Source organism: Ovis canadensis, chromosome 25 (assembly GCF_042477335.2).
Source record: "Ovis canadensis isolate MfBH-ARS-UI-01 breed Bighorn chromosome 25, ARS-UI_OviCan_v2, whole genome shotgun sequence".
Taxonomy (NCBI): domain Eukaryota; kingdom Metazoa; phylum Chordata; class Mammalia; order Artiodactyla; family Bovidae; genus Ovis; species Ovis canadensis.
In genome coordinates this window covers 15,934,545-15,957,504 of record NC_091269.1, presented here as the reverse complement: position 1 = coordinate 15,957,504, position 22,960 = coordinate 15,934,545, and positions in this window count along the sequence as shown.

The following is a 22,960-nucleotide window of genomic DNA, read 5'->3' as shown; positions in this document are numbered from 1 at the left end:
ATCACGTGGGCCCCAGGGGGAAATCACGTGGGCCCCCGGGGGAAATCACGTGGGCCCCACCCGGAAATCAGGTGGGCCCCACGGGGAAATCACGTGGGCGCCACCCGGAAATCACGTGAGCCCCACCCGGAAATTACGTGGGCCCCACGGGGAAATCAGGTGGGCCCCACGGGGAAATCACGTGGGCCCCCAGGGGAAATCACGTGGGCCCCCTGGGGAAATCACCTGGGCCCGCAGGGGAAATCACGAGGGCCCCACGGGGAAATCACGAGAGCCCCCAGCGGAAATCACGTGGGACCCCAGGGGAAATCACGTGGGCCCCACGGGGAAATCACCTGGGCCCTCAGGGGAAATCACGTGGGCTCCACGGGGAAATCACGTGGGCCCCACGGGGAAATCACGTGGGCCCCACGGGGAAATCACGTGGGCCCCACCCGGAAATCACGTGGGCCCCACCCGGAAATCACGTGGGCCCCACGGGGAAATCACGTGTGCCCCCAGGGGAAATCACGTGGGCCCCCTGGGGAAATCACGTGGGCCCCACGGGGAAATCACGTGGGCCCCCAGGGGAAATCACGTGGGCCCCCAGCGGAAATCACGTGGGCCCCAGGGGAAATCACGTGGGCCCCACGGGGAAATCACGCGGGCCCTCAGTTGAAATCACGTGGACCCCACGGGGAAATCACGTGGGCCCCACCCGGAAATCACGTGGGCCCCACGGGGAAATCACGTGGGCCCCACGGGGAAATCACGTGGGCCCCACCCGGAAATCACGTGGGCCCCACGGGGAAATCACGTGTGCCCCCAGGGGAAATCACTTGGGCCCCCTGGGGAAATCACGTGGGCCCCACGGGGAAATCACGTGGGCCCCCAGGGGAAATCACGTGGGCCCCCAGCGGAAATCACGTGGGCCCCAGGGGAAATCACGTGGGCCCCCCGGGGAAATCACGTGGGCCCTCAGTTGAAATCACGTGGACCCCACGGGGAAATCACGTGGGCCCCACGGGGAATTCACATGGGCCCCACGGGGAAATCACGTGGGCCCCCAGGGGAAATCACGTGGGCACCACGGGAAAATCACGTGGGCCCCATGGGGAAATCACGTGGGCCCCCAGGGGAAATCACGTGGGCCCCACCCGGAAATCACGTGGGACCCACGGGGAAATCACGTGGGCCCCACGGGGAAATCACGTGGGCCCCACGGGGAAATCACGTGAGCCCCCAGGGGAAATCACGTGGGCCCCACCCGGAAATCACGTGGGCCCCACGGGGAAATCACGTGGGCCCCACCCGGAAATCACGTGGGCCGCACGGGGAAATCACTTGGGCCCCCAGGGGAAATCACGTGGGCCCTCAGGGGAAATCACTTGGGCCCCACGGGGAAATCACGTGGGCCCCACCCGGAAATCACGTGGGCCCCACGGGGAAATCACGTGGGCCCCACGGGGAAATCACGTGGGCCCCCTGGGGAAATCACGTGGGCCCCCAGGGGAAATCACGTGGGCCCCCAGGGGAAATCACGTGGGCCCCACGGGGAAATCACGTGAGCCCCAGGGGAAATCAAGTGGGCCCCACAGGGAAATCACCTGGGCCCCACTGGGAAATCACGTGGGCCCCACGGGGAAATCACGTGGGCCCCACGGGAAAATCACGTGGGCCCCACCGGGAAATCACGTGGGCCCCACTGGGAAATCACGTGGCCCCCAGGGGAAATCACGTGGGCCCCCAGGGGAAATCACGTGGGCCCCACAGGGAAGTCACTTGGGCCCCGAGGGGAAATCACGTGGGCCCCCAGGGGAAATCACGTGGGCCCCACGGGCAAATCACGTGGGCCCCACGGGGAAATCACGTGGGCCCCACGGGGAAATCACGTGGGCCCCACGCGGAAATCACGTGGGCCACACCCGGAAATCACGTGGGCCCCACGGGGAAATCACGTGTGCCCTCAGGGGAAATCACGTGGGCCCCACGGGGAAATCACGTGGGCCCCATCCGGAAATCACGTGGGACCCCAGGGGAAATCACTTGGGCCCCACCCGGAAATCACGTGGGCCCCACCCGGAAATCACGTGGGCCCCACGGGAAATCACGTGGGTTCCACGGGGAAATCACGTGAGCCCCCACGGGAAATCACGTGGGCCCCACGGGGAAATCACGTTGGCCCCCAGGGGAAATCAGGTGGGCCCAACGGGGAAATCACGTGGGCCCCACGGGGAAATCACGTTGGCCCCACCCGGAAATCACGTGGGCCCAACGGGGAAATCACGTGGGCCCCCAGGGGAAATCACGTGGGCCCCCAGGGGAAATCACGTGGGCCCCCAGGGGAAATCACGTGGGCCCCACAGGGAAATCACGTGGGCCCCACCCGGAAATCACGTGGGCCCCACCCGGAAATCACGTGGGCCCCCAGGGGAAATCACGTGGGCCCCACGGGGAAATCACTTGGGCCCCCAGGGGAAATCACGTGGGCCCCCAGGGGAAATCACGTGGGGCCCACCCGGAAATCACATGGAACCCCAGGGGAAATCACGTGGGCCCCACGGGAAAATCACGTGGGCCCCCAGGGGAAATCACGTGGGCCCCCAGGGGAAATCACGTGGGCCCCCAGGGGAATTCACGTGGGCCCCACCCGGAAATCACATGGGCCCCACCCGGAAATCACGTGGGCCCCACGGGGAAATCACGTGGACCCCACGGGGAAATCACGTGGGCCCCACCCGGAAATCACGTGGGCCCCACGGGGAAATCACGTGGGCCCCACGGGGAAATCACGTGGGCCCCCAGGGGAAATCACGTGGGCCCCCAGGTGAAATCACGTGGGCCCCACCGGGAAATCACGTGGGCCCCACCCGGAAATCACGTGGGCCCCCAAGGGAAATCACGTGGGCCCCACCCGGAAATCACATGGGCCCCACCCGGAAATCAAGTGGGCCCCACGGGGAAACCACGTGGGGCCCACGGGGAAATCACGTGGGCCCCCAGGGGAAATCACGTGGGCCCCACGGGGAAATCACGTGGGCCCCCAGTGGAAATCACGTGGCCCCCACCCGGAAATCACGTGGGCCCCACCCTGAAATCACGTGGGCCCCACGGGGAAATCACGTGGGCCCCCAGGGGAAATCACGTGAGCCCCCAGGGGAAATCACGTGGGCCCCACGGGGAAATCACGTGGGCCCCACAGGGAAATCACGTGGGCCCCACCCGGAAATCACGTAGGCCCCACGGGGAAATCACGTGGGCCCCACAGGGAAATCACGTGGGCCCCACCCGGAAATCACGTGGGCCCCACCCGGAAATCATGTGGGCCCCACGGGGAAATCACGTGGGCCCCACGGGGAAATCACGTGGGCCCCCAGGGGAAATCACGTGGGCCCCACGGGGAAATCACGTGGGCCCCCAGGGGAAATCACGTGGGCCCCCAGGGGAAATCACGTGGGCCCCACGGGGAAATCACGTGGGCCTCAAGGGGAAATCAGGTGGGCCCCACGGGGAAATCACGTGGGCCCCACGGGGAAATCACGTGGGCCCCAACCGGAAATCACGTGGGCCCCACGGGGAAATCACGTGGGCCCCACCCAGAAATCACGTGGGCCCCACGGGGAAATCACGTGGGCCCCCAGGGGAAATCACGTGGGCCCCCAGGGGAAATCACGTGGGCCCCACGGGGAAATCACATGGGCCCCACGGGGAAATCACGTGGGCCCCACCCGGAAATCACATGGGCCCCACGGGGAAATCACGTGGGCCCCACGGGGAAATCACGTGGGCCCCCTGGGGAAATCACGTGGGCCCCCAGGAGAAATCACGTGGGCCCCCAGGGGAAATCATGTGGGCACCACGGGGAAATCACGTGGGCCCCACCCGGAAATCACGTGGGCCCCCCGGGGAAATCACGTGGGCCCCACAGGGAAATCACGTGGACCCCACGGGGAAATCACGTGGTCCCCCAGGGGAAATCACTTGGGCCCCCAGGGGAAATCACGTGGGCCCCACGGGGAAATCACGTGGGCCTCCAGGGGAAATCACGTGGGCCCCCAGGGGAAATCACGTGGGCCCCACGGGTAAATCACGTGGGCCCCCAGGGGAAATCACGTGGGCCCCCAGGGGAAATCACGAGGGCCCCACGGGGAAATGACGTGGGCCCCACACGGAGATCACGTGGGCCCCACCCGAAAATCACGTGGGCCCCACGGGGAAATCACGTGGGCCCCCAGGGGAAATCACGTGGGCCCCACGTGGAAATCACGTGGGCCCCCAGTGGAAATCACGTGGCCCCCACCCGGAAATCACGTGGGCGCCACCCTGAAATCACGTGGGCCCCACGGGGAAATCACGTGGGCCCCCAGGGGAAATCACGTGAGCCCCCAGGGGAAATCACGTGGGCCCCACGGGGAAATCACGTGGGCCCCACAGGGAAATCACGTGGGCCCCACCCGGAAATCACGTAGGCCCCACGGGGAAATCACGTGGGCCCCACAGGGAAATCACGTGGGCCCCACCCGGAAATCACGTGGGCCCCACGGGGAAATCACGTGGGCCCCACCCGGAAATCACGTGGGCCCCACGGGGAAATCACGTGGGCCCCCAGGGGAAATCACGTGGGCCCCCAGGGGAAATCAAGTGGGCCCCACGGGGAAATCACGTGAGCCCCAGGGGAAATCAAGTGGGTCCCACGGGGAAATCACGTGGGCCCCACGGGGAAATCACGTGGGCCCCACGGGAAAATCACGTGGGCCCCACGGGAAAATCACGTGGGCCCCACCGGGAAATCACGTGGGCCCCACTGGGAAATCACGTGGGCCCCCAGGGGAAATCACGTGGGCCCCCAGGGGAAATCACGTGGGCCCCACAGGGAAGTCACTTGGGCCCCGAGGGGAAATCACGTGGGCCCCCAGGGGAAATCACGTGGGCCCCACGGGGAAATCACGTGGGCCCCACGGGGAAATCACGTGGGCCCCACGGGGAAATCACGTGGGCCCCACGCGGAAATCACGTGGGCCACACCCGGAAATCACGTGGGCCCCTCGGGGAAATCACGTGTGCCCTCAGGGGAAATCACGTGGGCCCCACGGGGAAATCACGTGGGCCCCATCCGGAAATCACGTGGGCCCCCAGGGGAAATCACGTGGGCCCCACGGGGAACTCACGTGGGCCCCCAGGGGAAATCACGTGGGCCCCACGGGGAACTCACGTGGGCCCCACGGGGAAATCACGTGGGCCCCACCCGGAAATCACGTGGGCCCCATGGGGAAATCACGTGGGCCCTACGGGGAAATAACGTGGGTCCGACGGGGAAATCACGTGGGCCCCCAGGGGAAATCACTTGGGCCCCACCCGGAAATCACGAGGGCCCCACCCGGAAATCACGTGGGCCCCACGGGAAATCACGTGGGTCCCACGGGGAAATCACGTGGGCCCCCCGGGGAAATCACGTGGGCCCCCAGTGGAAATCACGTGGGCCCCCAGGGGAAATCACGTGGGCCCCACGGAGAAATCACGTGGGCCCCCAGGGGAAATCACGTGGGTCCCCAGGGGAAATCACGTGGGCCCCACGGGTAAATCACGTGGGCCCCCAGGGGAAATCACGTGGGCCCCACGGGGAAATGACGTGGGCCCTCAGGGGAAATCAGGTGGGCCCAAGGGGAAATCACGTGGGCCCCACGGGGAAATCACGTTGGCCCCAGTGGAAATCAGGTGGGCCCAACGGGGAAATCACGTGGGCCCCACGGGGAAATCACGTTGACCCCACCCGGAAATCACGTGGGCCCAACGGGGAAATCACGTGGGCCCCCCGGGGAAATCACGTGGGCCCCACGGGGAAATCACGTTGACCCCACCCGGAAATCCCGTGGGCCCCACCCGGAAATCACGTGGGCCCCCCGGGGAAATCACGTGGGCCCCACGGGGAAATCACGTGGGCCCCCAGGGGAAATCACGTGGGCCCCACGTGGAAATCACTTGGGCCCCCAGGGGAAATCACGTGGGCCCCCAGGGGAAATCACGTGGGGCCCACGGGGAAATCACGTGGGCCCCCAGGGGAAATCACGTGGACGCCACGGGAAAATCACGTGGGCCCCCAGTGGAAATCACGTGGGCCCCCAGGGGAAATCACGTGGGCCCCCAGGGGAATTCACGTGGGCCCCACCCGGAAATCACATGGGCCCCACCCGGAAATCACGTGGGCCCCACGGGGAAATCACGTGGACCTCACGGGGAAATCACGTGGGCCCCACCCGGAAATCACGAGGGCCCCACGGGGAAATCACGTGGGCCCCACGGGGAAATCACGTGGTCCCCCAGGGGAAATCACGTGGGCCCCATGGGGAAATCACGTGGGCCCCACGCCGAAATCACGTGGGCCCCACGGGGAAATCACGTGGGCCCCGCCTGGAAATCACGTGGGCCTCACGGGGAAATCTCGTGGGCCGCCATGGGAAATCACGTGCGCCCCCAGGGGAAATCACGTGGGCCCCACGGGGAAACCACGTGGGCCCCCAGGGGAAATCACGTGGGGGCCCAGGGGAAATCACGTGGGCCCCATGGGGAAATCACGTGGGCCCCACGGGGAAATCACGTAGGCCCCACGGGGAAATCACGTGGGCCCCACCCGGAAATCACGTGGGCCCCACCCGGAAATCACGTGGGCCCCACGGGGAAATCACGTGGGCCCAGAGGGGAAATCACGTGGGCCCCCAGGGGAAATCACGTGGGCCCCACGGGGAAATCACGAGGGCCCCACCCGGAAATCCCGTGGGCCCACAGGGGAAATCACGTGGGCCCCCAGGGGAAATCTCGTGGGCCCCCAGGGGAAATCACGTGGGCCCCACGGGGAAATCACGTGGCCCCTCAGGGGAAATCACGTGGGCCCCCAGGGGTAATCACGTGGGCCCCACGGGGAAATCACGTGGCCCCTCAGGGGAAATCACGTGGGCCCCACGGGGAAATCACGTGGGCCCCACGGGGAACTCACGTGGGCCCCCAGGGGAAATCACGTGTGCCCCACGCGGAAATCACGTGGGCCCCACCCGGAAATCACGTCGGCCCCACGGGGAAATCACGTGGGCCCCCAGGGGAAATCACGTGGGCCCCCAGGGGAAATCACGTGGACCCCACGGGGAAATCACGTGGGCCCCACCCGGAAATCACGTGGGCCCCACGGGGAAATCACGTGGGCCCCACGGGGAAATCACGTGGGCCCCACGGGGAAATCACGTGGGCCCCACGGGGAAATCACTTGGGCCCCACGCGGAAATCACGTGGGCCCCACGCGGAAATCACGTGAGCCCCACGGGGAAATCACGTGGGCCCCGCCCGGAAATCACGTGGGCCTCACGGGGAAATCTCGTGGGCCCCCAGGGGAAATCACGTGCGCCCCCAGGGGAAATCACGTGGGCCCCACGGGGAAACCAAGTGGGCCCCCAGGGGAAATCACGTGGGGGCCCAGGGGAAATCACGTGGGCCCCATGGGGAAATCACGTGGGCCAAACGGGGAAATCACGTAGGCCCCACGGGGAAATCACGTGGGCCCCACCCGGAAATCACGTGGGCCCCACCCGGAAATCACCTGGGCCCCACGGGGAACTCACGTGGGCCCAGAGGGGAACTCACGTGGGCCCCCAGGGGAAATCACGTGGGCCCCACGGGGAAATCACGAGGGCCCCACCCGGAAATCACGTGGGCCCCCAGGGGAAATCACGTGGGCCCCCAGGGGAAATCTCGTGGGCCCCCAGGGGAAATCACGTGGGCCCCACGGGGAAATCACGTGGCCCCTCAGGGGAAATCACGTGGGCCCCCAGGGGAAATCACGTGGGCCCCACGGGGAAATCACGTGGCCCCTCAGGGGAAATCACGTGGGCCCCCAGGGGAAATCACGTGGGCCCCACGGGGAAATCACGTGGGCCCCACAGGGAAATCACGTGGGCCCCACCCGGAAATCACGTGGGCCCCACGGGGAAATCACGTAGGCCCCACGGGGAAATCACGTGGGCCCCACGGGGAAATCACGAGGGCCCCACAGGGAAATCACGTAGGCCCCACGGGGAAATCACGTGGGCCCCCAGGGGAAATCACGTGGGCCCCACCCGGAAAACACGTGGGCCCCCCGGGGAAATCCCGTGGGCCCCACGGGGAAATCACGTGGGCCCCCAGGGGAAATCACGTGGGCCCCAGGGGGAAATCACGTGGGCCCCCGGGGGAAATCACGTGGGCCCCACCCGGAAATCAGGTGGGCCCCACGGGGAAATCACGTGGGCTCCACCCGGAAATCACGTGAACCCCACCCTGAAATCACGTGGGCCCCACGGGGAAATCAGGTGGGCCCCACGGGGAAATTACGTGGGCCCCCAGGGAAATCACGTGGGCCCCCAGGGGAAATCACGTGTGCCCGCAGGGGAAATCACGTGGGCCTCACGGGGAAATCACGTGGGCCCCCAGGGGAAATCACGTGGGCCCCCAGGGGAAATGACGTGGGCCGCAGGGGAAATCACGTGGGCCCCACGGGGAAATAACGTGGGCCCCCAGGGGAAATCACGTGGGCCCCCTGTTGAAATCACGTGGGCCCCACGGGGAAATCACGTGGGCCCCACGGGGAAATCACGTGGGCCACACGGGGAAATCACGTGGGCCCCCAGGGGAAATCACGTGGGCCCCACCCGGAAATCTCGTGGGCCCCACGGTGAAATCACGTGGGCCCCACGGGGAAATCACGTGGGTCCCCAGGGGAAATCACGTGGGCACCACGGGAAAATCACGTGGGCCCCCTGGGGAAATCACGTGGGCTCCACGGGGAAATCACGTGGGCCCCCAGGGGAAATCACGTGGGCCCCCAGGGGAAATCACGTGGGCCCCAAGGGGAAATCACGAGGGCCCCCAGGGGTAATCACGTGGGCCCCACGGGGAAATCACGTGGGCCCCACCCGGAAATCACTTGGGCCCCACGGGGAAATCACGTGGGCCCCACCCGGAAATCACGTGGGCCCCACGGGAAAATCACGTGGGCCCCCAGGGGAACTCACGTGGGCCCCACGGGGAAATCACGAGGGCCCCACCCGGAAATCACGTGGGCCCCCAGGGGAAATCACGTGGGCCCCCAGGGGAAATCACGTGGGCCCCACGGGGAAATCACGTGGCCCCACGGGGAAATCACGTGGGCCCCCAGAGGAAATCACGTGGGCCCCATGGGGAAATCACGTGGGCCCCACGGGGAAATCACGTGGGCCCCACCCGGAAATCACGTGGGCCCCACGGGGAAATCACGTGGGTCCCACCCGGAAATCACGTGGGCCCTACGGGGAAATCACGTGGGCCCCACCCGGAAATCAGGTGGGCCCCACGGGGAAATCACGTGGGCGCCACCCGGAAATCACGTGAGCCCCACCCGGAAATCACGTGGGCCCCACGTGGAAATCACGTGGGCCCCACGGGGAAATCACGTGGGCCCCCAGGGGAAATCACGTGGGCCCCAGGGGGAAATCACGTGGGCCCCCGGGGGAAATCACGTGGGCCCCACCCGGGAAATCACGTGGGCCCCACGGGGAAATCACGTGGGCCCCACGGGGAAATCAGGTGGGCCCCACGGGGAAATCACGTGGGCCCCAGGGGAAATCACGAGGGCCCGCAGGGGAAATCACGAGGGCCCCACGGGGAAATCACGTGGGCCCCCAGGGGAAATCACGGGGGCCCCCAGGGGAAATCACGTGGGCCCCACGGGGAAATCACGTGGGCCCCACAGGGAAATCACTTGGGCCCCACGGGGAAATCACGTGGGCCCCACCCGGAAATCACGTGGGCCCCAACCGGAAATCACGTGGGCCCCACGTGGAAATCACGTGGGCCTCACCCGGAAATCACGTGGGCCCCACGGGGAAATCACGTGGGCCCCCAGGGGAAATCACGTGGGTCCCCAGGGGAAATCACGTGGGCCCCACGGGGAAATCACATGGCCCCACGGGGAAATCACGTGGGCCCCACCCGGAAATCACCTGGGTCCCACGGGGAAATCACGTGGGCCCCACGGCGAAATCACGTGGGCCCCCTGGGGAAATCACGTGGGCCCCCAGGAGAAATCACGTGAGCCCCCAGGGGAAATCATGTGGGCACCACGGGGAAATCACGTGGGCCCCACCCGGAAATCACGTGGGCCCCCCGGGGAAATCACGTGAGCCCCACCCGGAAATCACGTGGGCCTCACGGGAAAATCACGTGGCCCCCAGGGGAACTCACTTGGGCCCCCAGGGGAAATCACGTGGGCCCCACGGGGAAATCACGTGGGCCCCCAGGGGAAATCACGTGGGCCCCCAGGGGAAATCACGTGGGCCCCACGGGGAAATCACGTGGGCCCCACCCGGAAATCACGCGGGCCCCACGGGGAAATCACGAGGGCCCCACGGGGAAATCACGTGGGCCACACGGGTAAATCACGTGGGCCCCACCCGGAAATCACGTGGGCCCCAAGGGGAAATCACGTGGGCCCCACGGGGAAATCACGTGGGCCCCACCCGGAAATCACGTGGGCCCTACCCGGAAATCACGTGGGCCCCACGGGGAAATCACGTAGGCCCCACGGGGAAATCACGTGGGCCCCACCCGGAAATCACGTGGGCCCTACCCGGAAATCACGTGGGCCCCACGGGGAAATCACGTGGGCCCCACGGGGAAATCACGTGGGCCCCCAGGGGAAATCACGTGGGCCCCAGGGGGAAATCACGTGGGCCCCCGGGTGAAATCACGTGGGCCCCACCCGGAAATCATGTGGGCCCCACGGGGAAATCACGTGGGCGCCACCCGGAAATCACGTGAGCCCCACCCGGAAATCACGTGGGCCCCACGGGGAAATCACGTGGGCCCCAGGGGAAATCACGAGGGCCCGCAGGGGAAATCACGAGGGCCCCACGGAGAAATCACGTGGGCCCCCAGGGGAAATCACGGGGGCCCCACGGGGAAATCACGTGGGCCACCAGGGGAAATCACGGGGGCCCCAAGGGGAAATCACGTGGGCGCCACCCGGAAATCACGTGAGCCCCACCCGGAAATCACGTGGGCCCCACGGGGAAATCAGGTGGGCCCCACGGGGAAATCACGTGGGCCCCCAGGGGAAATCACGTGGGCCCCAGGGGGAAATCACGTGGGCCCCCGGGGGAAATCATGTGGGCCCCACCCGGAAATCATGTGGGCCCCACGGGGAAATCACGTGGGCGCCACCCGGAAATCACGTGAGCCCCACCCGGAAATCACGTGGGCCCCACGGGGAAATCAGGTTGGCCCCACGGGGAAATCACGTGGGCCCCCAGTGGAAATCACGTGGGCCCCAGGGGAAATCACGAGGGCCCGCAGGGGAAATCACGAGGGCCCCACGGGGAAATCACGTGGGCCCCCAGGGGAAATCACGGGGGCCCCAAGGGGAAATCACGTGGGCCCCACGGGGAAATAACGAGGGCCCCCAGGGGAAATCACGTGGGCCCCCTGGGGAAATCACGTGGGCCCCATGGGGAAATCTCGTGGGCCCCACGGGGAAATCACGTGGACCCCACGGGGAAATCACGTGGGCCCCCACTGGAAATCACGTGGGCCCCCAGGGGAAATCACGTGGGCCTCACCCGGAAATCACGTGGGTCCCACGGGGAAATCACGTGGGCCCCACGGGGAAATCACGTGGGCCCCCAGGGGAAATCACGTGGGCCCCCAAGGGAAATCACGTGGGCCCCACGGGGAAATCACGTGGGCCCCACCCGGAAATCACGTGGGCCCCACCCGGAAATCACGTGGGCCCCACGGGGAAATCACGTGGGCCCCCAGGGGAAATCACGTGGGCCCCACGGGGAAATCACGTGGGTCCCACCCGGAAATCACGTGGGCCCCCAGGGGAAATCACGTGGGCCCCACGGGTAAATCACGTGGGTCCCCAGGGGAAATCACGTGGGCCCCTCGGGGAAATCACGTGGGCCCCACGGGGAAATCACCTGGGCCCCACCCGGAAATCACGTGGGCCCCACCCGGAAATCACGTGGGCCCCACGGGGAAATCACGTGGGCCCCACGGGGAAATCACGTGGGCCCCCAGTGGAAATCACGTGGCCCCCACCCGGAAATCACGTGGGCCCCACGGGGAAATCACGTGGGCCCCACCTGGACATCACGTGGGCCCCACGGGGAAATCACGTGGGCCCCACGGGGAAATCACGTGGGCCCCACCCGGAAATCACGTGGGCCCCACGGGGAAATCACGTGGGCCCCACAGGGAAATCACGTGGGCCCCACCCGGAAATCACGTGGGCCCCACGGGGAAATCACGTGTGCCCCACCCGGAAATCACGTGGGCCCCCAGGGGAAATCACGTGGGCCCCCTGGGGAAAACACTTGGGCCCCCAGGGGAAATCACGTGGGCCCCACGGGGAAATCACGTGGGCCCCACGTGGAAATCACGTGGGCCCCACCCGGAAATCACTTGGGCCCCACGGGGAAATCAGGTGGGCCCCACGGGGAAATCACGTGGGCCCCCAGGGGAAATCACGTGGGCCCCCTGGGGAAATCACGTGGGCCCCATGGGGAAATCACGTGGGCCCCACGGGGAAATCACGTGGGCCACACGGGGAAATCACGTGGGCCCCCAGGGGAAATCACGTGGGCCCCACCCGGAAATCACGTGGGCCCCACGGGGAAATCACGTGGGCCCCCAGGGAAAATCACGTGGGCCCCCAGGGGAAATCACGTGGGCACCCAGGGGAAATCACGTGGGCCCCACGGGGAAATCACGTGGGCCCCACGGGGAAATCACGTGGGCCCCACCTGGAAATCACGTGGGCCCCACGTGGAAATCACGTGGGCCCCACGGGGAAATCACGTGGGCCCCACGGGGAAATCACGTGGGCCCCACGGGGAAATCACGTGGGCCCCACGGGGAAATCATGTGGGCCCCACGGGGAAATCACGTGGGCCCCACCCGGAAATCACGTGGGCCCCACGGGGAAATCACGTGGGCCCCCAGGGGAAATCACGTGGGCCCCACGGGGAAATCACGTGGGCCCCACGTGGAAATCACGTGGGCCCCACCCTGAAATCACGTGGGCCCCACGGGGAAATCACGTGGGCCCCAACCGGAAATCACGTGGGCCCCACGGGGAAATCACGTGGGCCCCCAGGGGAAATCACGTGGGCCCCCAGGTGAAATCACGTGGGCCCCACGGGGAAATCACGTGGGTCCCACCCGGAAATCACGTGGGCCCCCAGGGGAAATCACGTGGGCCCCACCCGGAAATCACATGGGCCCCACCCGGAAATCAAGTGGGCCCCACGGGGAAATCACGTGGGGCCCACGGGGAAATCACGTGGGCCCCCAGGGGAAATCACGTGGGCCCCACGGGAAAATCACGTGGGCCCCCCGGGGAAATCACGTGGCCCCCACCCGGAAATCACGTGGGCCCCACCCTGAAATCACGTGGGCCCCACGGGGAAATCACGTGGGCCCCCAGGGGAAATCACGTGAGCCCCCAGGGGAAATCACGTGGGCCCCACGGGGAAATCACGTGGGCCCCACAGGGAAATCACGTGGGCCCCACCCGGAAATCACGTAGGCCCCACGGGTAAATCACGTGGGCCCCACCCGGAAATCACGTGGGCCCCACTCGGAAATCACGTGGGCCCCACGGGGAAATCACGTGGGCCCCACCCGGAAATCACGTGGGCCCCCAGGGGAAATCACGTGGGCCCCAGGGGAAATCACTTGGGCCCCCAGGGGAAATCACGTGGGCCCCACGGGGAAATCACGTGGGCCCCACGGGGAAATCACGTGGGCCCCCAGGGGAAATCACGTGGGCCCCCAGGGGAAATCACGTGGGCCCCACGGGGAAATCACGTGAGCCCCAGGGGAAATCAAGTGGGCCCCACGGGGAAATCACGTGGGCCCCACTGGGAAATCACGTGGGCCCCACGGGGAAATCACGTGGGCCCCACGGGAAAATCACGTGGGCCCCACCGGGAAATCACGTGGGCCCCACTGGGAAATCACGTGGGCCCCCAGGGGAAATCACGTGGGCCCCCAGGGGAAATCACGTGGGCCCCACAGGGAAGTCACTTGGGCCCCGAGGGGAAATCACGTGGGCCCCCAGGGGAAATCACGTGGGCCCCACGGGGAAATCACGTGGGCCCCACGGGGAAATCACGTGGGCCCCACGGGGAAATCACGTGAGCCCCCAGCGGAAATCACGTGGGCCCCACGGGGAAATCACGTGGGCCCCACAGGGAAATCACGTGGGCCCCACCCGGAAATCACGTAGGCACCACGGGGAAATCACGTGGGCCCCACAGGGAAATCACGTGGGCCCCACCCGGAAATCACGTGGGCCCCACGGGGAAATCACGTGGGCCCCACCCGGAAATCACGTGGGCCCCCAGGGGAAATCACGTGGGCCCCCAGGGGAAATCACTTGGGCCCCCAGGGGAAATCACGTGGGCCCCACGGGGAAATCACGTGGGCCCCACGGGGAAATCACGTGGGCCCCCAGGGGAAATCACGTGGGCCCCCAGGGGAAAACACTTGGGCCCCACGGGGAAATCACGTGAGCCCCAGGGGAAATCAAGTGGGCCCCACGGGGAAATCACGTGGGCCCCACTGGGAAATCACGTGGGCCCCACGGGGAAATCACGTGGGCCCCACGGGAAAATCACGTGGGCCCCACCGGGAAATCACGTGGGCCCCACTGGGAAATCACGTGGGCCCCCAGGGGAAATCACGTGGGCCCCCAGGGGAAATCACGTGGGCCCCACAGGGAAGTCACTTGGGCCCCGAGGGGAAATCACGTGGGCCCCCAGGGGAAATCACGTGGGCCCCACGGGGAAATCACGTGGGCCCCACGGGGAAATCACGTGGGCCCCACGGGGAAATCACGTGGGCCCCACGCGGAAATCACGTGGGCCACACCCGGAAATCACGTGGGCCCCACGGGGAAATCGCGTGTGCCCTCAGGGGAAATCACGTTGGCCCCACGGAGAAATCACGTGGGCCCCATCCGGAAATCACGTGGGCCCCCAGGGGAAATCACGTGGGCCCCACGGGGAAATCACGTGGGCCCCCCGGGGAAATCACGTGCGCCCCCAGTGGAAATCACGTGGGCCCCCAGGGGAAATCACGTGGGCTCCACGGAGAAATCACGTCGGCCCCCAGGGGAAATCACGTGGGTCCCCAGGGGAAATCACGTGGGCCCCACGGGGAAATCACGTGGGCCCCCAGGGGAAATCACGTGGGCCCCACGGGGAAATGACGTGGGCCCTCAGGGGAAATCACGTGTGCCCCACGGGGAAATCACGTGGGCCCCCAGGGGAAATCAGGTGGGACCAACGGGGAAATCACGTGGGCCCCACGGGGAAATCACGTTGGCCCCACCCGGAAATCACGTGGGCCCAACGGGGAAATCACGTGGGCCCCCAGGGGAAATCACGTGGGCCCCCAGGGGAAATCACGTGGGCCCCCAGGGGAAATCACGTGGACCCCACGGGGAAATCACGTGGGCCCCACCCGGAAATCACGTGGGCCCCACGGGGAAATCACTTGGGCCCCACGGGGAAATCACGTGGGCCCCCAGGGGAAATCACGTGGGCCCCACGGGGAAATCACGTGGGCCCCACGCGGAAATCACGTGGGCCCCACGGGGAAATCACGTGGGCCCCGCCCGGAAATCACGTGGGCCTCACGGGGAAATCTCGTGGGCCCCCAGGGGAAATCACGTGGGCCCCCAGGGGAAATCACGTGGGCCCCACGGGGAAATCACGTGGGCCCCACCCGGAAATCACGCGGGCCCCACGGGGAAATCACGAGGGCCCCACGGGGAAATCACGTGGGCCACACGGGTAAATCACGTGGGCCCCACCCGGAAATCACGTGGGCCCCAAGGGGAAATCACGTGGGCCCCACGGGGAAATCACGTGGGCCCCACCCGGAAATCACGTGGGCCCTACCCGGAAATCACGTGGGCCCCACGGGGAAATCACGTAGGCCCCACGGGGAAATCACGTGGGCCCCACCCGGAAATCACGTGGGCCCTACCCGGAAATCACGTGGGCCCCACGGGGAAATCACGTGGGCCCCACGGGGAAATCACGTGGGCCCCCAGGGGAAATCACGTGGGCCCCAGGGGGAAATCACGTGGGCCCCCGGGGGAAATCACGTGGGCCCCACCCGGAAATCATGTGGGCCCCACGGGGAAATCACGTGGGCGCCACCCGGAAATCACGTGAGCCCCACCCGGAAATCACGTGGGCCCGACGGGGAAATCACGTGGGCCCCAGGGGAAATCACGAGGGCCCGCAGGGGAAATCACGAGGGCCCCACGGAGAAATCACGTGGGCCCCCAGGGGAAATCACGGGGGCCCCACGGGGAAATCACGTGGGCCACCAGGGGAAATCACGGGGGCCCCAAGGGGAAATCACGTGGGCGCCACCCGGAAATCACGTGAGCCCCACCCGGAAATCACGTGGGCCCCACGGGGAAATCAGGTGGGCCCCACGGGGAAATCACGTGGGCCCCCAGGGGAAATCACGTGGGCCCCAGGGGGAAATCACGTGGGCCCCCGGGGGAAATCATGTGGGCCCCACCCGGAAATCATGTGGGCCCCACGGGGAAATCACGTGGGCGCCACCCGGAAATCACGTGAGCCCCACCCGGAAATCACGTGGGCCCCACGGGGAAATCAGGTGGGCCCCACGGGGAAATCACGTGGGCCCCCAGGGGAAATCACGTGGGCCCCAGGGGGAAATCACGTGGGCCCCCGGGGGAAATCATGTGGGCCCCACGGGGAAATCACGTGGGCCACCAGGGGAAATCACGGGGGCCCCAAGGGGAAATCACGTGGGCGCCACCCGGAAATCACGTGAGCCCCACCCGGAAATCACGTGGGCCCCACGGGGAAATCAGGTGGGCCCCACGGGGAAATCACGTGGGCCCCCAGGGGAAATCACGTGGGCCCCAGGGGGAAATCACGTGGGCCCCCGGGGGAAATCATGTGGGCCCCACCCGGAAATCATGTGGGCCCCACGGGGAAATCACGTGGGCGCCACCCGGAAATCACGTGAGCCCCACCCGGAAATCACGTGGGCCCCACGGGGAAATCAGGTGGGCCCCACGGGGAAATCACGTGGGCCCCCAGGGGAAATCACGTGGGCCCCAGGGGGAAATCACGTGGGCCCCCGGGGGAAATCATGTGGGCCCCACCCGGAAATCATGTGGGCCCCACGGGGAAATCACGTGGGCGCCACCCGGAAATCACGTGAGCCCCACCCGGAAATCACGTGGGCCCCACGGGGAAATCAGGTTGGCCCCACGGGGAAATCACGTGGGCCCCCAGTGGAAATCACGTGGGCCCCAGGGGAAATCACGAGGGCCCGCAGGGGAAATCACGAGGGCCCCACGGGGAAATCACGTGGGCCCCCAGGGGAAATCACGGGGGCCCCAAGGGGAAATCACGTGGGCCCCACGGGGAAATAACGAGGGCCCCCAGGGGAAATCACGTGGGCCCCCTGGGGAAATCACGTGGGCCCCATGGGGAAATCTCGTGGGCCCCACGGGGAAATCACGTGGACCCCACGGGGAAATCACGTGGGCCCCCACTGGAAATCACGTGGGCCCCCAGGGGAAATCACGTGGGCCTCACCCGGAAATCACGTGGGTCCCACGGGGAAATCACGTGGGCCCCACGGGGAAATCACGTGGGCCCCCAGGGGAAATCACGTGGGCCCCCAAGGGAAATCACGTGGGCCCCACGGGGAAATCACGTGGGCCCCACCCGGAAATCACGTGGGCCCCACCCGGAAATCACGTGGGCCCCACGGGGAAATCACGTGGGCCCCCAGGGGAAATCACGTGGGCCCCACGGGGAAATCACGTGGGTCCCACCCGGAAATCACGTGGGCCCCCAGGGGAAATCACGTGGGCCCCACGGGTAAATCACGTGGGTCCCCAGGGGAAATCACGTGGGCCCCTCGGGGAAATCACGTGGGCCCCACGGGGAAATCACGTGGGCCCCACCCGGAAATCACGTGGGCCCCACCCGGAAATCACGTGGGCCCCACGGGGAAATCACGTGGGCCCCACGGGGAAATCACGTGGGCCCCCAGTGGAAATCACGTGGCCCCCACCCGGAAATCACGTGGGCCCCACGGGGAAATCACGTGGGCCCCACCTGGAAATCACGTGGGCCCCACGGGGAAATCACGTTGGCCCCACGGGGAAATCACGTGGGCCCCACCCGGAAATCACGTGGGCCCCACGGGGAAATCACGTGGGCCCCACAGGGAAATCACGTGGGCCCCACCCGGAAATCACGTGGGCCCCACGGGGAAATCACGTGTGCCCCACCCGGAAATCACGTGGGCCCCCAGGGGAAATCACGTGGGCCCCCTGGGGAAAACACTTGGGCCCCCAGGGGAAATCACGTGGGCCCCACGGGGAAATCACGTGGGCCCCACGGGGAAATCACGTGGGCCCCACCCGGAAATCACTTGGGCCCCACGGGGAAATCAGGTGGGCCCCACGGGGAAATCACGTGGGCCCCCAGGGGAAATCACGTGGGCCCCCTGGGGAAATCACGTGGGCCCCATGGGGAAATCACGTGGGCCCCACGGGGAAATCACGTGGGCCACACGGGGAAATCACGTGGGCCCCCAGGGGAAATCACGTGGGCCCCACCCGGAAATCACGTGGGCCCCACGGGGAAATCACGTGGGCCCCCAGGGAAAATCACGTGGGCCCCCAGGGGAAATCACGTGGGCACCCAGGGGAAATCACGTGGGCCCCACGGGGAAATCACGTGGGCCCCACGGGGAAATCACGTGGGCCCCACCTGGAAATCACGTGGGCCCCACGTGGAAATCACGTGGGCCCCACGGGGAAATCACGTGGGCCCCACGGGGAAATCACGTGGGCCCCACGGGGAAATCACGTGGGCCCCACGGGGAAATCACGTGGGCCCCACGGGGAAATCACGTGGGCCCCACCCGGAAATCACGTGGGCCCCACGGGGAAATCACGTGGGCCCCCAGGGGAAATCACGTGGGCCCCACGGGGAAATCACGTGGGCCCCACGTGGAAATCACGTGGGCCCCACCCTGAAATCACGTGGGCCCCACGGGGAAATCACGTGGGCCCCAACCGGAAATCACGTGGGCCCCACGGGGAAATCACGTGGGCCCCCAGGGGAAATCACGTGGGCCCCCAGGTGAAATCACGTGGGCCCCACGGGGAAATCACGTGGGTCCCACACGGAAATCACGTGGGCCCCCAGGGGAAATCACGTGGGCCCCACCCGGAAATCACATGGGCCCCACCCGGAAATCAAGTGGGCCCCACGGGGAAATCACGTGGGGCCCACGGGGAAATCACGTGGGCCCCCAGGGGAAATCACGTGGGCCCCACGGGAAAATCACGTGGGCCCCCAGTGGAAATCACGTGGCCCCCACCCGGAAATCACGTGGGCCCCACCCTGAAATCACGTGGGCCCCACGGGGAAATCACGTGGGCCCCCAGGGGAAATCACGTGAGCCCCCAGGGGAAATCACGTGGGCCCCACGGGGAAATCACGTGGGCCCCACAGGGAAATCACGTGGGCCCCACCCGGAAATCACGTAGGCCCCACGGGTAAATCACGTGGGCCCCACCCGGAAATCACGTGGGCCCCACTCGGAAATCACGTGGGCCCCACGGGGAAATCACGTGGGCCCCACCCGGAAATCACGTGGGCCCCCAGGGGAAATCACGTGGGCCCCAGGGGAAATCACTTGGGCCCCCAGGGGAAATCACGTGGGCCCCACGGGGAAATCACGTGGGCCCCACGGGGAAATCTCGTGGGCCCCCAGGGGAAATCACGTGGGCCCCCAGGGGAAATCACGTGGGCCCCACGGGGAAATCACGTGAGCCCCAGGGGAAATCAAGTGGGCCCCACGGGGAAATCACGTGGGCCCCACTGGGAAATCACGTGGGCCCCACGGGGAAATCACGTGGGCCCCACGGGAAAATCACGTGGGCCCCACCGGGAAATCACGTGGGCCCCACTGGGAAATCACGTGGGCCCCCAGGGGAAATCACGTGGGCCCCCAGGGGAAATCACGTGGGCCCCACAGGGAAGTCACTTGGGCCCCGAGGGGAAATCACGTGGGCCCCCAGGGGAAATCACGTGGGCCCCACGGGGAAATCACGTGGGCCCCACGGGGAAATCACGTGGGCCCCACGGGGAAATCACGTGAGCCCCCAGGGGAAATCACGTGGGCCCCACGGGGAAATCACGTGGGCCCCACAGGGAAATCACATGGGCCCCACCCGGAAATCACGTAGGCACCACGGGGAAATCACGTGGGCCCCACAGGGAAATCACGTGGGCCCCACCCGGAAATCACGTGGGCCCCACGGGGAAATCACGTGGGCCCCACCCGGAAATCACGTGGGCCCCCAGGGGAAATCACGTGGGCCCCCAGGGGAAATCACTTGGGCCCCCAGGGGAAATCACGTGGGCCCCACGGGGAAATCACGTGGGCCCCACGGGGAAATCACGTGGGCCCCCAGGGGAAATCACGTGGGCCCCCAGGGGAAAACACTTGGGCCCCACGGGGAAATCACGTGAGCCCCAGGGGAAATCAAGTGGGCCCCACGGGGAAATCACGTGGGCCCCACTGGGAAATCACGTGGGCCCCACGGGGAAATCACGTGGGCCCCACGGGAAAATCACGTGGGCCCCACCGGGAAATCACGTGGGCCCCACTGGGAAATCACGTGGGCCCCCAGGGGAAATCACGTGGGCCCCCAGGGGAAATCACGTGGGCCCCACAGGGAAGTCACTTGGGCCCCGAGGGGAAATCACGTGGGCCCCCAGGGGAAATCACGTGGGCCCCACGGGGAAATCACGTGGGCCCCACGGGGAAATCACGTGGGCCCCACGGGGAAATCACGTGGGCCCCACGCGGAAATCACGTGGGCCACACCCGGAAATCACGTGGGCCCCACGGGGAAATCGCGTGTGCCCTCAGGGGAAATCACGTTGGCCCCACGGAGAAATCACGTGGGCCCCATCCGGAAATCACGTGGGCCCCCAGGGGAAATCACGTGGGCCCCACGGGGAAATCACGTGGGCCCCCAGGGGAAATCACGTGGGCCCCCAGTGGAAATCACGTGGGCCCCCAGGGGAAATCACGTGGGCTCCACGGAGAAATCACGTCGGCCCCCAGGGGAAATCACGTGGGTCCCCAGGGGAAATCACGTGGGCCCCACGGGGAAATCACGTGGGCCCCCAGGGGAAATCACGTGGGCCCCACGGGGAAATGACGTGGGCCCTCAGGGGAAATCACGTGGGCCCCACGGGGAAATCACGTGGGCCCCCAGGGGAAATCAGGTGGGACCAACGGGGAAATCACGTGGGCCCCACGGGGAAATCACGTTGGCCCCACCCGGAAATCACGTGGGCCCAACGGGGAAATCACGTGGGCCCCCAGGGGAAATCACGTGGGCCCCCAGGGGAAATCACGTGGGCCCCCAGGGGAAATCACGTGGACCCCACGGGGAAATCACGTGGGCCCCACCCGGAAATCACGTGGGCCCCACGGGGAAATCACTTGGGCCCCACGGGGAAATCACGTGGGCCCCACCGGGGAAATCACGTGGGCCCCACCCGGAAATCACGTGGGCCCCACGCGGAAATCACGTGGGCCCCACGCGGAAATCACGTGGGCCCCACGGGGAAATCACGTGGGCCCCGCCCGGAAATCACGTGGGCCCCACGGGGAAATCTCGTGGGCCCCCAGGGGAAATCACGTGCGCCCCCAGGGGAAATCACGTGGGCCCCACGGGGAAACCACGTGGGCCCCCAGGGGAAATCACGTGGGGGCCCAGGGGAAATCACGTGGGTCCCATGGGGAAATCACGTGGGCCCCACGGGGAAATCACGTAGGCCCCACGGGGAAATCACGTGGGCCCCACCCGGAAATCACGTGGGCCCCACCCGGAAATCACGTGGGCCCCACGGGGAAATCACGTGGGCCCAGAGGGGAAATCACGTGGGCACCCAGGGGAAACCACGTGGGCCCCACGGGGAAATCACGAGGGCCCCACCCGGAAATCACGTGGGCCCCCAGTGGAAATCACGTGGGCCCCCAGGGGAAATCTCGTGGGCCCCCAGGGGAAATCACGTGGGCCCCACGGGGAAATCACGTGGCCCCTCAGGGGAAATCACGTGGGCCCCCAGGGGAAATCACGTGGGCCCCACGGGGAAATCACGTGGCCCCTCAGGGGAAATCACGTGGGCCCCCAGGAGAAATCACGTGGGCCCCACGGGGAAATCACGTGGGCCCCACTGGGAAATCACGTGGGCCACACGGGGAAATCACGTGGGCCCCACCCGGAAATCACGTGGGCCCCACGGGGAAATCACGTGGGCCCCCAGGGGTAATCACGTGGGCCCCACGGGGAAGCCACGTGTGCCCCGAGGGGAAATCACGTGGGGCCCCTGGGGAAAACACGTGGGCCCCACGGGGAAATCACGTGGGCCCCACTGGGAAATCACGTGGGCCCCCAGGGGAAATCACGTGGGCCCCACGGGGAAATCACGTGGGCCCCACGGGGAAATCACGTGGGCCCCACGGGGAAATCACGTGTGCCCCACGCAGAAATCACGTGGGCCCCACCCGGAAATCACGTGGGCCCACGGGGAAATCACGTGGGCCCCCAGGGGACATCACGGGGGCCCCACGGGGAAATCACGTGGGTCCCACCCGGAAATCACGTGGGCCCCCAAGGGAATTCACGTGGGCCCCACGGGTAAATCAAGTGGGTCCCCAGGGGAAATCACGTGGGCCCCTCGGGGAAATCACGTGGGCCCCACGGGGAAATCACGTGGGCCCGACCCGGAAATCACGTGGGCCCCACGGGGATATCACGTGGGCCCCACGGGGAAATCACGTGGGCCCCACCCGGAAATCACGTGGGCCCCAC